A 14,052-nucleotide genomic window follows, 5' to 3' on the forward strand; every position below is an offset into this window, starting at 1 on the left:
TTGAATAGAATTAAGTGGTAGAGGTTGACACTAGATAACTTGAGTTTAAATCCTGGCCACTTACTAGCCATGTAACTCTGAGCTGGTCACTCAGCCACTCTCCCTCCTATTTCTCATCCCTAAAATAGAGATTTTAATTGTACCCACTTCAAACAGTTGTCCTAAAGATTAAATAAGCTAACACTTTATTTATAAAGTACTTAGAAAAATCCCTGGTGCATATAAATTTTCAATTAGCATTAGCTAATTATTATTTCACAATACGATATATTTGGGGTTGAAAATCCCTGTGCTGTGTTGTTAAAATGAAAGATTTTCATTTCACTGAAGTACAGTTTATAAAGCAGAGGAATTATTTGTTCCTTGGAAGTGTGAAGAAAGTTGCCAGAAAAAGGCAAGGGCTTAGAGAAATATTTCAAGAAAGTACTCCCTTGATATTTGCCAAATTTTTATTATCTGCCTTCCTTTCAAGAATGATATATTTCATTATGGCTTTCAAATTTAATAGCCTAGACATGTACCCAGTGGTGGTTGAGAGTTCAGGCGTCTCACAAATTTGGGTTTGATTCCTGACTACCACCTACTAGCATGTACCTGAGATGAGATAACTAACTTCTCAAGGCTTGCCTCTGATGCATAAAACTTGGATAATACTAGCATGTACTTCGTAGAGTTGTGATGTGGGTTAGCCATCATAATGCACATAAAAGCTTGGTGCCAGGCTTTGCCCATTGTAAGAATTTAATGAATGATAGCTATTACTTTTATTATCCTCCAGGGCACTCTTAATGTAAGACCCGTTTGAGATTGAAAACCATTTGCTAGGTTTTTAAATGGGCAGCCTTCCATCTTCTTCTAGGTTTGGAATGCTTAGTATTATTATAGGAATTTTTGGTCCTAGGAGATTGCCTTCAGGAACCCATTAGTCACCAGTTTACTTCTCATAAAGGGGGCCATTTCTTGAAGATTTTCATTGTATTTGCATATCATTGTATTGGGAATTTAAAGCAGTGTAGACAAAAAGACCTAGGTTTGAAATCTGGCTTTCTCAACTGGTCAGATTATGACTTTGAGGAGATAACATCCTCTCTGAGCTGAAGATTTCTCATCTGTAAAACAAATATATTAGTTCTAGTTTCATTATGATTACTGGGAAAATACACCCAGATACGTAAATTTGCCAATAACTTCATCTAGATCTAATTACCCATTTAAAGTGTTCAAATCAGTAGCATTTAGTATATTCACAGAATTGTGCAACCATCATCACAAGCAATTTTAGAACGTTTGCATTACCCTGAAGGGAAATCTCACTCTCCATTCCTCTCTTCCCCAACCCTGGGCAACCATTAATCTACTTTCTGTCTCTACAGGTGTGCCTGTTCTGGACAGTTTACATGAATGGAAGAGAGCTCTTCCGACTGGCTCCTTCACAAAGTGTAATGTTTTCAAAATGGATCCGTGTTGTGGTATGTATCAGTGCTTCATTCTTTTTTCCCCCCAATACTCTTGTTGTATGGATATACCATAGTTTATTTGTCCACTTAGCACTGATGGGCATTTGTGTTGTTTCTACCTTTTGGCTGTTCTGATAATTCACGTATGTTCTCATGAGGACATACGTCTTCATTTCCTCCAGAAATGGAATTGCTGGGTCCTGTGGTAACTGGTTGACCTCTCAGGGAACTGCCAGACTTTTCCAAGTGGTACCCAGATTGTTTTTGTCAGAAAATGTTCTTGAAAGCCACTCTCCTAATTTAGTTAAGGGAATTGGCAAGCCTTCTGCCTTTTTTTAACGCCCTGTAACAATTTGTGCAGACTAAGAATAATTAGTTTCTTGGGCATTTGAAAGACACTCCAGTCAAACTGAGATTTCAAGTAATTGCTGCCTCCCTAGAAAATGATAGCATTTCTTTAAGTTTTTCCAATGTGTTAGCATAGAATTACATGGCATAGTGGTTGAAGAGCCTGACCTTCGGAGTCATTTATGAGGTATGCAATTTTGAGTGAGACTCTGTGAGCTTCAGTCTCCTTGTATATAAAACAGATAAGGACACCTGTCTCACCTATTGTAAGGACGAGCTGCAAAACATGTAATGCTCGATGCAGTATGGAGAGCCCAAGAAGTGTTAAATAAAGATTAGTTTTTAATTGGGCGCCTGAGTGGCTCAGTGGGTTAAGCCACAGCCTTTGGCTCAGGTCATGATCTCAGGGTCCTGGGATCGAGTCCCGCATCGGGCTCTCTGCTTGGCAGGGAGCCTGCTTCTCTCTCTCTCTCTGCCTGCCTCTCCGTCTACTTGTGATTTCCCTCTGTCAAATAAATAAATAAAATCTTAAAAAAAAGATTAGTTTTTAATCATATAGATCTTATGGAGTTGAAAATCCCTCTGCTGGGTTACTGAAATATATTGGAGAGCATTTTAACATAGTATTCTTTGTAAGAAGATCTTTCCCAATTTTTTTCCCTATCCTTTTAGTAGTCAATTTTGGTCATTTTTATTTTCTTTGAAAATGTTCCTTTTCATTGAATTTTCATATATATCATTTTAAAGTCTTATTTAATATTAATGTGTTTGCTTTAACTTTTAATTATTAATATATTTGTGTGATTCGCAATTAAAAAGGAGAAAAGGGTATGTAGTGAAAATTTCCTTCCCACATGCAATCTCCAGCCACCAGTTTCTGGTCCTGTAGATAGCCAGTGTCACTAGTTTTCTGAATAGTCTTTCAAAAGTTATCCTGCGTATATAGTGGCAAATATAGATATGTTTCCCTTTTAACTTAACAAAGTATTCAACTCCTTGGCTTTTCATTTAATAATGTGTCTTGGACATCATTCCATCAAATATTTCTCCTTTGGATTTTTTTTGGATAAAATATTTCTCCTTTGGATGGTAATATACTATGGGATTTTCTATTACATACAGAATTTGTAAAATCTTTATTTCCAGCTGTTTTTCTGCTTTCTGAGTCATTTTCTACTTTTATCTCAATGATTGTCTTTTTCTTTCTTTCTTTTGTAAGATTTTTATTTATTTAGTTAGTTTACAGAGAAAGAGAGCCAGAGAGCACAAGGGGTAGAGAATAGCAGAGAGAGAAACAGAAGCTGGCTCCCACAGAGCAAGAGCCTGATGGGGGGCTTAATTCCAGGACCCTGGGATCATGGGGTCAGAGCCAGAGACAGGCACTTAACTGACTGAGCTACCTAGGCACCCCTGATTGGTCTTTTCTTGTTCTCTTTAGATGTATCTTGTGATGGGCCTTTAGCAAAACCAGCCAGGCCTGCCTGGCCTGCTGTCACATTTGAGGTGTTGACATGTGAGTATGTGTGGAAATCGTGCCATTTTTCAGGAGACTTGGGTGAGATTTGAGTGTTGGTTGCCCCTAGGAGGATGTGCTGGAGGGTGTGATTGCTGGGGATCTCGTTTTTAAATGGTCTACAGGACCTGTATGGTCTGACTTCTCTTTCTAGCATTTGTCTTATGCCTGTCTGTTTCCAGTTCTGTGGCTCTCCAGATTCCTCTCTGCCTCCTAACCTTCATACGCACCATTAATTAGGCATCGGCTGTCTTTTCTCAGCCCCAATCCAGGTCAGACTCTCCCGTTGTTCATGTATATCTTCATGACATTTACTGCTCGTCACTCACATTGTGTGGTTATATGTGATTATTGGGCTTCACCATGGACCGTATGGCCCATGATGGCAGAGACTGTTTCCTTGTTCGTTGTACCGCAAGTGTCTGGATGTAGTTGATATTCCCTGCCTGTTTGTTGAATGATTAAATAAATAAGCCTCTAGGATGTTGCCAGTTCAGGATTAGGGCTTTCAGGCTGATACACCAATTTGAGGGAAAGGTATGTGAATAACCCCTATTTTCTAGATAAGTATTTTGATTAACATGTGAAAACTTGACTTCTGAATGTTTTTGCCTCCAATGAGAGAAGATGCCCAGTGCCCTCCGGATGGGAACATGTGAACAGAACATTGAGTAGGCAGGTGAGCCTTCTTGGCATACAGGAACTCCTGTGGTTCTAAACTTTAGCACTGTCTAGACTTGACATATTTTCCTGTTATAAACTCTGATTTCTGACAGGGTTGCCCTTTGTTTAGGTTTAATCTTAAATATAGCTAATTGTTTGAGGGAGCTATTATTTTAATATTTCAATTTAGGGGCATTTTTTGTGAAAGAGTTGTTTGCTTTTATTTATTTATTTTTTAAAAAGATTTTATTTGTTTATTTATTTGTCAGAGAGAGAGAGAGAGAGAACGGACAAGCAGGCAGAGTGGCAGGCAGAGGCGGTGAGAGAAACAGGCTCCCTGCCGAGCAACAAGCCCAATGTGGGGACTCAATCCCAGGACCCTGGGATCATGACCTGAGCTGAAGGCAGTGGTTTAACCAATGGAGCCACCCACGTGTCCCAATGCCTTTAATATAAATGTTTGGTTTTCAGTTGTCCTGACATCCTTTGAGAGGATTAAAAAATAAAAGTAAGTTTACCCTTAAGGAAAACTGCATTACTGAGGAATTTTATACAAATTTGTATACTAAGATATTTACCCATTCAGCAATGAATATGTATGTAAGAGCCCTAAATACTGAAGAATGATTTCTTTCTTTATCTTGTAAAGTGGTGTTTATTTTAACCTACCTATTCGTGTGTTGACCCAGCTCGGAACAGGAGCGGAGGACTTCCAGCACTAGCGCTCCAGCAGAGGCCTCTCAAGACTCCCTGCTTAAGCTCTCCACTTGATAGGAGCACAGGCATTTCAGTGGTGACATGTCCAAAAGAGCGCTTTTGATTTTAGGCTCTTCCCTAAACATGTAATTCAGAAACTCACTAAATTACACTTCCATTTACTAAGTTGCCCAAATGAGAAACACAAGAATCATTTCTGACACCTTTTTTCCTGGCCATGTGCACACAGACTGCCAGCAAGATCTCTCTCTTCTGTCTCCAAATTACATTGTATTTGTTCACCTCTCCCTGTCTCCACTGCCACCAGGTTAGTTCAGAGCACCGTCATCCTTTGCTAGACAGCTGCCTCCTCTCTTCCCCATCTCTCATTCTCAACACAGCAACATGAATCTTCTCAGGATGGATTGAGACAGACCTTATGTATAAGTCTTTAATGGCTTCCCATCATATTTAGGATTAAATTCAAGATCATCTTGGTCCAAGGTTCCTAAAGAGCTGGCTCTTGCACATTCGTACAACCTCATTTTATGTACCTCAACCTCATCCTAACTACCCTCCACCAATTCAGGTGTCTTTCTGTTGTTTCCCTTTATGGTCTTTGTATGTTGCTGTTTCATCTGTTTAGAATGTCATTCCCCTTGCTTTTCTGGCTGGCTCTTTCCTACAACTGAGTCTTTGCTTCTCTTTGTCAGAAAAGCCTTCCCTGACTACGTTGTAACCACCATACAAACACATCCCTCCTCATTTCCACATCCTGTTTTTTTTTGTTTGTTTGTTTTTTGTTGTTGTTGTTGTTCAGAGCACTCAGCACAGTTTTTAAAGGTTTATTTTGCCAACTTACTTACTGTATGTATCTTCCTAGCTAGACTGAAGCTTGAAGACACATTTATCAAATGAGTAAGGGCAGGGGTCATTTTAGTGGCACTCAAAATGAACCATGAACCTGGCCTTAGCATTGGTCCTTATATGTAGTGGGCACTCAAATAGTTGTTGAAAGAATGGATGAATAAGTATTTACTGAGAGATTTCTATGTGTTTAAGATCTTTATAAGCTATGGGATCAGAATACCCAGTTAGTCCAATCTATTGCAGATTTATTGCATGCCAGAGATTCTCAAACTCTGATCTTAACACCCATTTACAATCTTGAAAATGATTGAGTCCTCCAAAGAATTCTGTTAATGTGGGTTATACTTGCCACTATATATAGGTTTAGAAATTGAAACAAAAATTATAAATGTATATTAGTTCACTTAAAAATAATTGTAGTAAATCCCAATACATGTTAATATAAGCAACTTTTTTTTTTTAAACTGAAAATGTCTTAATTCCTAAAACAAAAGATTACTGAGGAGAGCAGCATTGTTTTACATCTTTGCTAATCTCTTTAACATCTGGCTTGAATGAAAATAGCTAAATGCTCATCTGCTTAAGCATTCCCTCTGTCAGCCTCAGGAGAACTCCACTATACACTTGGGAAAGAAATGAGATTACTGATGTAGATAACTTAGAAGATACTATTTTTGAGATGGTGCTGGGAGTTTTTGCTTTCACACTTCCACTTTTTAATACGAACTTGCAATGATAGAGATATTTATGACATCTCTGTGGATCAAAAACTGAACAGAAAGACACAAAGATATGTGGGGTTCAAAGAGATAAACCTGCAGGACTTTTGCTCTTAAAATAGGCAGAGGAAGTTAATTCCACTGCTGTGGAGTAAGGAGGTCCAGGAGAAGCTGATGCGCACTGAGGTCCCAGGTTCACTGTGTCAAACGGGCTGGGGTGGAGTTGTCCTGACATAAAATGAGACTGGAAAAAGGCAGTGACGGTTATTCAGGCCTCCAGCTTATGATGGTTATACTCAGGGCAGTGGGGAATACCATGACCATGTAGAGAGTACCTAGCCTAAGCTGAAGTCTTGTTCAGTGAATAATATACTCTCTCTTCACATGGCACATATTCCCTAATTGACAATATAAAACTTGTCTTGGGATTAAGTTTCTCACCGGCAGGTAGAGATTAACCCCACCCCACCCCCCAAAAAAAAGCTGGATGTGGAGGGAAGAGAAGTTCTGAGAGGAGGGGAAAAGATAATCCACAGGAGAAACACTTAGAAACTAAAATTGCAAAGCACTGAGTTAAACTTAGGAAAACCTGTAATAAGTAAGACATTAAAATCAACAGATAGGACATGAATTCACTCCTGACAAAATGCAATTCAAATTAGATAGTTTCAGTGTGATCTTAAGATTATTATTTTTTAAAGATTTTATTTATTTGAGAGAGAATGAGAGAGAGTTCTAGAGGGGGGAGGGTCAGAGGGAGAAGCAGACTCCCCGCTGAGCAGGGAGCCCATGTGGGACTCAGTGTGGGCCTCAATCCTGGGACACCACGGATCATGACCTGAGCTGAAGGCAGTCACTTAACCAGTTGAGCCACCTAGTTGTCCTTGACCTTAAGATTCTTAAAAGATGAAAGATAGTATTCATAACATGTTCATCCATTTGAGAAAGGTGGTCATAAAAGAGTACCAATTAAAAATCATAGACATAAAGAAAATATAGCCATTATAAAACACATAAAGTGAAATACTATACTGGATGCAGATAAAAGGAGGAATTACAGGGGCACCTGGCTGGCTTAGTCTGTACAGCATGCAACTCTTGATCTTGGGGTCTTGTGTTCAAGTCCCATGTTGAGTATAGAGTTGACTTAATATAAAAAAAAAATGTGTGTGTGTTTAAAAAGGAAAAAAAGGAATTAGCAACCCAGAAAAGAATATGAAAAATAGAGAAATTAAGATAAATGGAGGATAGATGAAGAAAGGCCAGGATACTCCAGTACAGAAGAAAATAGAATTGGAATGGCAGAAAAGTGATTTTGGCCAAGACATACTGGCATGAATTCTCCAAATGGGAAGAAATACCTTCATCAAGCACACAAGTTCTGAGCAGGATAAACAGAAATAAATCCCACCACCTATTCTAAAAGCTCCAGGGACATTTAAATTGATATCAGACCTTCTCAGCAGTGTCTGAAGACAATGGAATATTATCTTCAAAATAAGGAGAGAAGATAAAGGTCACCTTAGAATTCCATACCTAGATAAACTGTCATTTAGAAATGTCTCCTAAAGCCATTTTTAGAAATACAAATAGAAAGACTGTCTTACACACTAACTAAAATTTTATTTAAGGATTTATTTCATTAACAAAGATGAATCTAGAGAGGAGTAAAATTTAAGCAAAAATGAATGAATAAATTATTAAAATATCAATAAATATAAAATTAGTCATTGAATATAAAAAACTTTTTGGTTTATTTAAAAAGTATGGCTAAATTTCTTGACAATAACTAGAAAAGGGGAATAGGAAATTCAAAAATTGCTAAGGTATTCCAGGATATCTTTTTATTATTTATACTGTTAAATATATACTTGTATACAAATTAGGAATTTAAGGTGGACAATAAAATAACTGAAATATAATTGAGAGCTTCCATATTAGCAGACGGGAAAAAAGGGGGGTAAAGAAAATTTGATCTACTCAGTAGAAAGTAAGAAAGGAAAAAATTAGCAGAGGAAAAAGCACAATCATCAAGCAAATATATCAGAAATTAATACTGCAAACAAATTAACTCCTCTGTGAAGAATAAACTCACAGAGTAATTTCTTTGATATCCAACTTAACAGAGGAAATCATGGACTTGTTTCTACCTAAAAATATGGCCTTGAAACATAAAGCAAAAGGTAAAGAATTAACCAGGAGCAGTGGATTAAAACCTTAGGCATAATGGACGGTTTCATGATAATTACTTAGGACTGATATATTAAGCAGAGAGAAAATTAGTAAGAATTCTGAAAATGTGAACACATAGTTAATAAGCTTGTCTATGAACACAAACAGAAATTGGTAGCTAGTATTTACAGAATACTCATTATTTTCTAATGCATTGAACAATTAAAAATTGATTATATCAAGATCACAAAGGAAGTTTTAACAAAAACATCAAATAATGACATACAGGTGATGTCATTTGGCTATAATGCAGTTAAATTAGGAATCTGTAATTAAAGACTTTTGCAGAACTTAGAAACCTAAAGGCATTCTTAAATGTCATGAAGAGGAAGTGTGATGGAAACAATATAACACGGTACTGAACAGCAGTGAAATACATGCAAAGCCAGTCAAGTGATACTTGGAGGGAAAGTTAACAGTTTTAAGTATATCTGTTAAAAATTAATGGATTAAAATATATGAGTTAAATATGCAACTCAAGATGCGAGGAAGAGAAACCCAAATAAGTAGGAGCTAGGAAATAATAAAATGAACAGAAATTAAATGGAAAAAAGGAATATGGTTAAAAAAGCCAAAAGTCACTTTAAAAACATAAAATTGTCAAATCTTTAATAAAACTGGTAACATCAGAGTAGATGAAATGGTATTAGTACTAGAAAAGGTGACATTTTACCAATGCAGAAGAGATTATAAATCAAAGAGAATACTGTGAATAGTTCTGTGCTAATAAATTTGAGTGAAATGAACAGTTTTCTTGTAAAATATAAACGACCAAAATGACTCCAGACGAAGCAGAAATAAAAGTCCCAAACTTACAAGGAAACGAAATCTAAAATATTCTATGAAAGAAGACGTCAGATCTACATAATTTTATGGTGAGTTATACTAAGCTTTCAAAAGCAGAGAACCCTATTTTTTTTATAGACGGTTGTGGAGAATATAAGCAGTAAGATAACAATCCAAGTCATTTTATAAGGCTGGCATAACCTTGATAAGGAAACCAGGCAAGGACAGTATAATTAAGAACTTAGATGTAAAAAACAAACATGAAATATAAGCCAGTAGTATCCAGCTGCATATATATATAAATCAGACTCTTGTAGTCATGCTCAAGTAGGATTTAGGAATGCAAACATGTTTCAGCATCAGAAAATTAGATTTCATTCTCCACATTAACAGATTATATAAAATAATAAAGTATAATCTTCCCCCCAAATAAAGAAAAGTCGTTGTATTAAATTAAACTTATTCATGGTAAATTTTTTAGAAAATTAGAGCTTAAAGGAATTTCCTTAAACCCCAATAAATAGGCTCTACAAAAAAGCTTGTGAACATTTTTACTTGATAGTGAAAGGTAAGATGTATCCCCACCTCAGAGATCCTAACCAATGTGTTATGATAATGGAATGAGTTATGATTGTCAAGAGAAAAAAATTGTCATTAATAAAGATAGTGACATTACCAAAAACCAGGAAAATTTGTAGACAAACTAACAAGTGTTAGAGCTAACAGGACTGGTAAACAAATTCACTGACTACGAAATCAAAAAAGCAATAGCAGATAATTCTTCTCAAAAGCTCATAATCTAATGCAAGTCATGAGAAAATATTAGATAAACTCATTTGAGAGACATTCTATAAAATCTTACTGATACCTCAAAACTGCCAAAATCACGTAAAACAAGGAAGTACTGAGAGGCCGTCACAGCCCAAAGCCTAAGGAGAAGTAACAATGTGTCCTGGATAGGATTCTGGAACAAAAGGAAGATATTTACAGAAAAACCAGTAAGATAAAAATAAAGTCTGTAGTTTAATTAATAATTCTGTACTAATGTTAGTTTTTTCATTTTCACAACATTCCAAGGTTAGGCAAGATGTTAACATCAGGGGAGACTGGGTGAGGAATCTTTATCTTTGCAATTTTCCTATAAACCTGAAGTTACTTAAAAAAAAAAAAAAAAAGCTGTACCACATTGTAACCCCAAAATAACTGATTAAGTAATAGGGGGAAAAGACCTCCTAAAATCAAATTGAAATTCCAATAGGATGTATTTTCTTCAGGTGTTTTTTTGGTTGTTGTTTTTTTAAGTAATATTTGTACCCAACAAGGGGCTTGAACTCACAACCTTGAATCATCAAGAATCGTGTGCTCCACTGCCTGAGCCAGCCAGGCACCCTTGCAGTAGTGTGTTTCATCAAACTTGACAAGCTAATTCCAAAACTCATTTGAAGATGGAGGGTGAAGAATAGTCAAAGACGCTTTCAGAAAGCAAGGTAGGGCAGATGCCCTTTCAGGTATCAAGATATTGAAAGCTATAACAATTACTATGATGTGTTAACATAGAGATAGACAAATGGGCCAGTGGGACAGATGAGAGAATTTAGGAACAGGCCTGCCCATCTACAGAAACATGTCAGGAGAAAAATCAGATCCCAATCACAAAACATACAGAAAATTAAACATAAAAACTTTAGACTTTTAGAATAGCTTTATGACTTCAGTGTGGAAAGGGATTTCTTAAGGTACAAAAAGCAGAAATATGAAGGAAGAGATTGTTAAATTTTACAGCGTCAGTATTTAACACCCATAGGAAAGGATTTTGATGGCTTTTCTTTAAACTTGTTTATGGTACATATTTTAGACTTATATTTAAGTGCAACTGGGGTAGGAAATGGGAGGTAATTCAAATTCATTATTTGCCTTTAAAGATCGCCCTGGATGTTCTGTAGAGAATGTTGGGAGGGAAGGGTTTGGACTAAAAGCAGTTTTTCCAAGTGAGTAGGCTAATGACCAAGGGAATTCATGGTGATTAGGATTGTCAGAAAGAGGGAAAACATTGGACAGATTTGGGATGGCTTAGATGTAGGGTCAGCAGGACTTGCTGATGAATTAGATGGTGTTATTAAGGAAAAGAAGACTCAAGAACAATTGTGAGATTTTTGGCTACCACAACGGGTGCTGTTTATAGAAGCATATAGAAATATAGAATGAGGAAAAGGAAAATAAAATATTTGTTTTAAATGCTTTCAGTTCCTGTTAGATATCAAGGAGCAGTCAGCTGTTCAGCCTACGATAAAGGAGATTGGGCTTCTGTGTAAAGTTCTGTGGCAGAGTATAAACGTGGGAGCTGCTGGCATCTCGGTGATATTTAAACCATGCTACTAGCCGAAACTGCTACCTCGGGAGCAGATGTTGATGGAGAAGTCTAGTGACTAACTGAGTTATGAGCTTTTATAAGTTGAACAGAGCAGAAGCCAGCTAAGATGATGGAGAAGAGGACACAAAATCAGAGTGGTGTAGGGTCACCAAAAAGAAGATAGTGTGTGTTCTTGTTTGTTATTGTTTCTTTTAGTGAGGATGTTGAATATCACTGAAAGATCCAGTGAAATTAAGATCAAGTGTCCTAACTGCATAGGGAATTGCTCAGCAATTTCTTTGGCTAGAAGGTATGGCATAGTAGAGGGAAAGAATGTGCAGTAAGGCCTTTGAGTTAGAAGACCACTCCATCAAGAGAGGATTTTGGGGAGCGTGGGAGGAAGGAGTGCTGAGGAAAGGGGTAATAGCTGGAGGAGCTCAGAGGGGATGTGGTATCTGAACAGAATGAATGATCTAGGAAGCAGATAGAGGACTATGAGGAGAGAGAGGATGGGGTCCATAGAATGTGTTAAAATCACCTCCAAAACCTTAATCAGACATTAACATCACCGGGAGCTCCAAAACAGCTAGAGTGCTCAGCAGTTCCCCAGGTGATCCTAATGGGTGGCCAGATGTGAAAACCTCTGACCTAAGGGTAGTACCCCATTCACTTGCACTGGTGCCTCTAGAATTTCTGTAGAGGCTGCTGGGGAATATGTTTCAAAGGTGCATAGCAAGCACAATGTTTTCATTCAGTTTTTATGTTTACTGTGGTGCGGCTGGCTGGCTAAGAAGAGACTGGTGAAGACTTGGGGAGTTTAAAACATCCTCCATCCCACGCCAGTAACTTCTTAATGTAACAAGCAACCACTGATTTCTATTTATACTTACTAAGTATAAATAGAAAATTTAATTTGGGGCATCATCTTTTATGTGCTTGTAGGTAACCTGCATTTTATAATTAACTCATGAATATTTTTCCTCTAAAATTAAAATCCTACATTTTTATTGGTCACATAAAATTGCAATGTATGGATTTACCAGAATACCATTTAATTCTCCTGCGGAGTACACTTTTCTAATAAAAGATGATGCTCCATGAATATGCTTGCGTATTATCTTTCATACATCACTGCTTATTTTCTTTGTCTTGGTCTTTTGAAGTAGAATAGTTGGATCAATGAGTTTCACCAAATTCATTGATTTTATTGCTAGAAAAGAAATTGGTATTTCTATCAAGGATATTCAGACGGTATAGGTTGGAGATGGGAAGAAAAATCCTTCCTTCATCCTCCTCCCTTGCCCCCTCCATTCCTTTTCCCTCCAGGTAACCAGTTAACGAGTTCTTGTATTGTTTTGTGCAAGTTTTATCTGCAGATGTGTTCATCCTTAACAAACAAACAAATGAAAACACTTACCAGCTCATTCCTACAAACTTGAGCAACTTATGTGTTTACCTAACTCTGGGAGTCCTTGGTCCTTCCTAGTCCCGGACAGCTGCCCCTCACTGTTGTCCTGAGCTACCGGTCCCCTCCCTGGTGTCATCTGCAGTTCGGTGGTCTGCCACCCAGTGCGGCGGGGTTCTGCGGAGCGGCTTGCAGGGTGTGTGCGGGGCGCTGGGTCTTCCGGGAGTCTGTTCAGGGATCTGTGCGGGTGCTGTGGGGTCTGGATGGGGACCGGTGCAGGTCTGCCAGGTGGCGGTAAGGTCTGCCGGGGTTTGTGCCCGGTACCGGCGGGGTCTGCGAGGGTCTCTGCAGGGATCTGTGCGGGACACTGGCAGGGTCTGCGGGGGTCTGTGCAGGTCTGTGCCGGGCAATGGCGGGGATGCGTGCGGGGATCCGTGCACCGCACTCGTCCGTGGTGCCCACTTCGCCGGGCTTTGAGGCAGCGCGGGATTTTTTGCCGCGGGTCTGTCAGCCATTTGTGTCTTCCCATGAGGTACCAGCGTCTCTGTGGCCGCCCAGCTTTCTGGTGCGGCTGGTGTTTCCCGTACTGGTTCCGAGAGCGGCTCGTTTACTGAGGGAGCTGGCCCGCGTCTTTCCTGTGTCCCAGGCGGAGAAGTGTCGTCTCCCACCTTCTCGCTTGTCTTTGCACTTCTACATACTCGGTTTTGCCCGCTAGATTTTCACATTTTGGACAAATGTACGTTATTTTTCTAAGTTGGTTTTGTGTTTGGGCGTCATTAGTTGGTCCTTCTCGGTGTCACCCCCCTTTCTTTGTGTGGGGGGTCACACACACCCGCCCACCACCCCCTCCCCCCTTAGCAGACCCCTCTCAGGGGCCCCTAGTATCAGCTCAGTTGACGTCAACCTCCAGCCTTCGCGCCAAGCTGTAGGCACGGCAACCACAGCCTGATTGGCAGGGTTCAGAGGCGTGGCAAAGGGGCCCGGGGTGGGAAACTTGGCCGCTGATTGGCCTG

The 14,052-nt window shown here is 38.7% G+C and overlaps 1 protein-coding gene across 2 annotated transcripts in view; it reads left to right on the plus strand.

Moving 5' to 3' along the window:
- PEG3 (paternally expressed 3) overlaps window positions 1–14,052 on the plus strand; it is a 50,620-nt gene that overhangs the window by 2,449 nt on the left and 34,119 nt on the right. The window contains exon 2 of one of the 2 annotated variants that reach the window (XM_082709413.1): window positions 1,374–1,469. The exons of the other annotated variant lie outside the window; for it this stretch is intronic. The gene's annotated coding sequence lies outside the window, so the exon portion shown is untranslated. The remainder of the gene's footprint in view (window positions 1–1,373; window positions 1,470–14,052) is intronic. 2 annotated transcript variants of the gene reach the window in all.

The sequence above is a fragment of the Mustela nivalis genome, assembly GCF_964662115.1.
Source record: "Mustela nivalis genome assembly, chromosome: 18".
Classification (NCBI taxonomy): Eukaryota; Metazoa; Chordata; class Mammalia; order Carnivora; family Mustelidae; genus Mustela; species Mustela nivalis.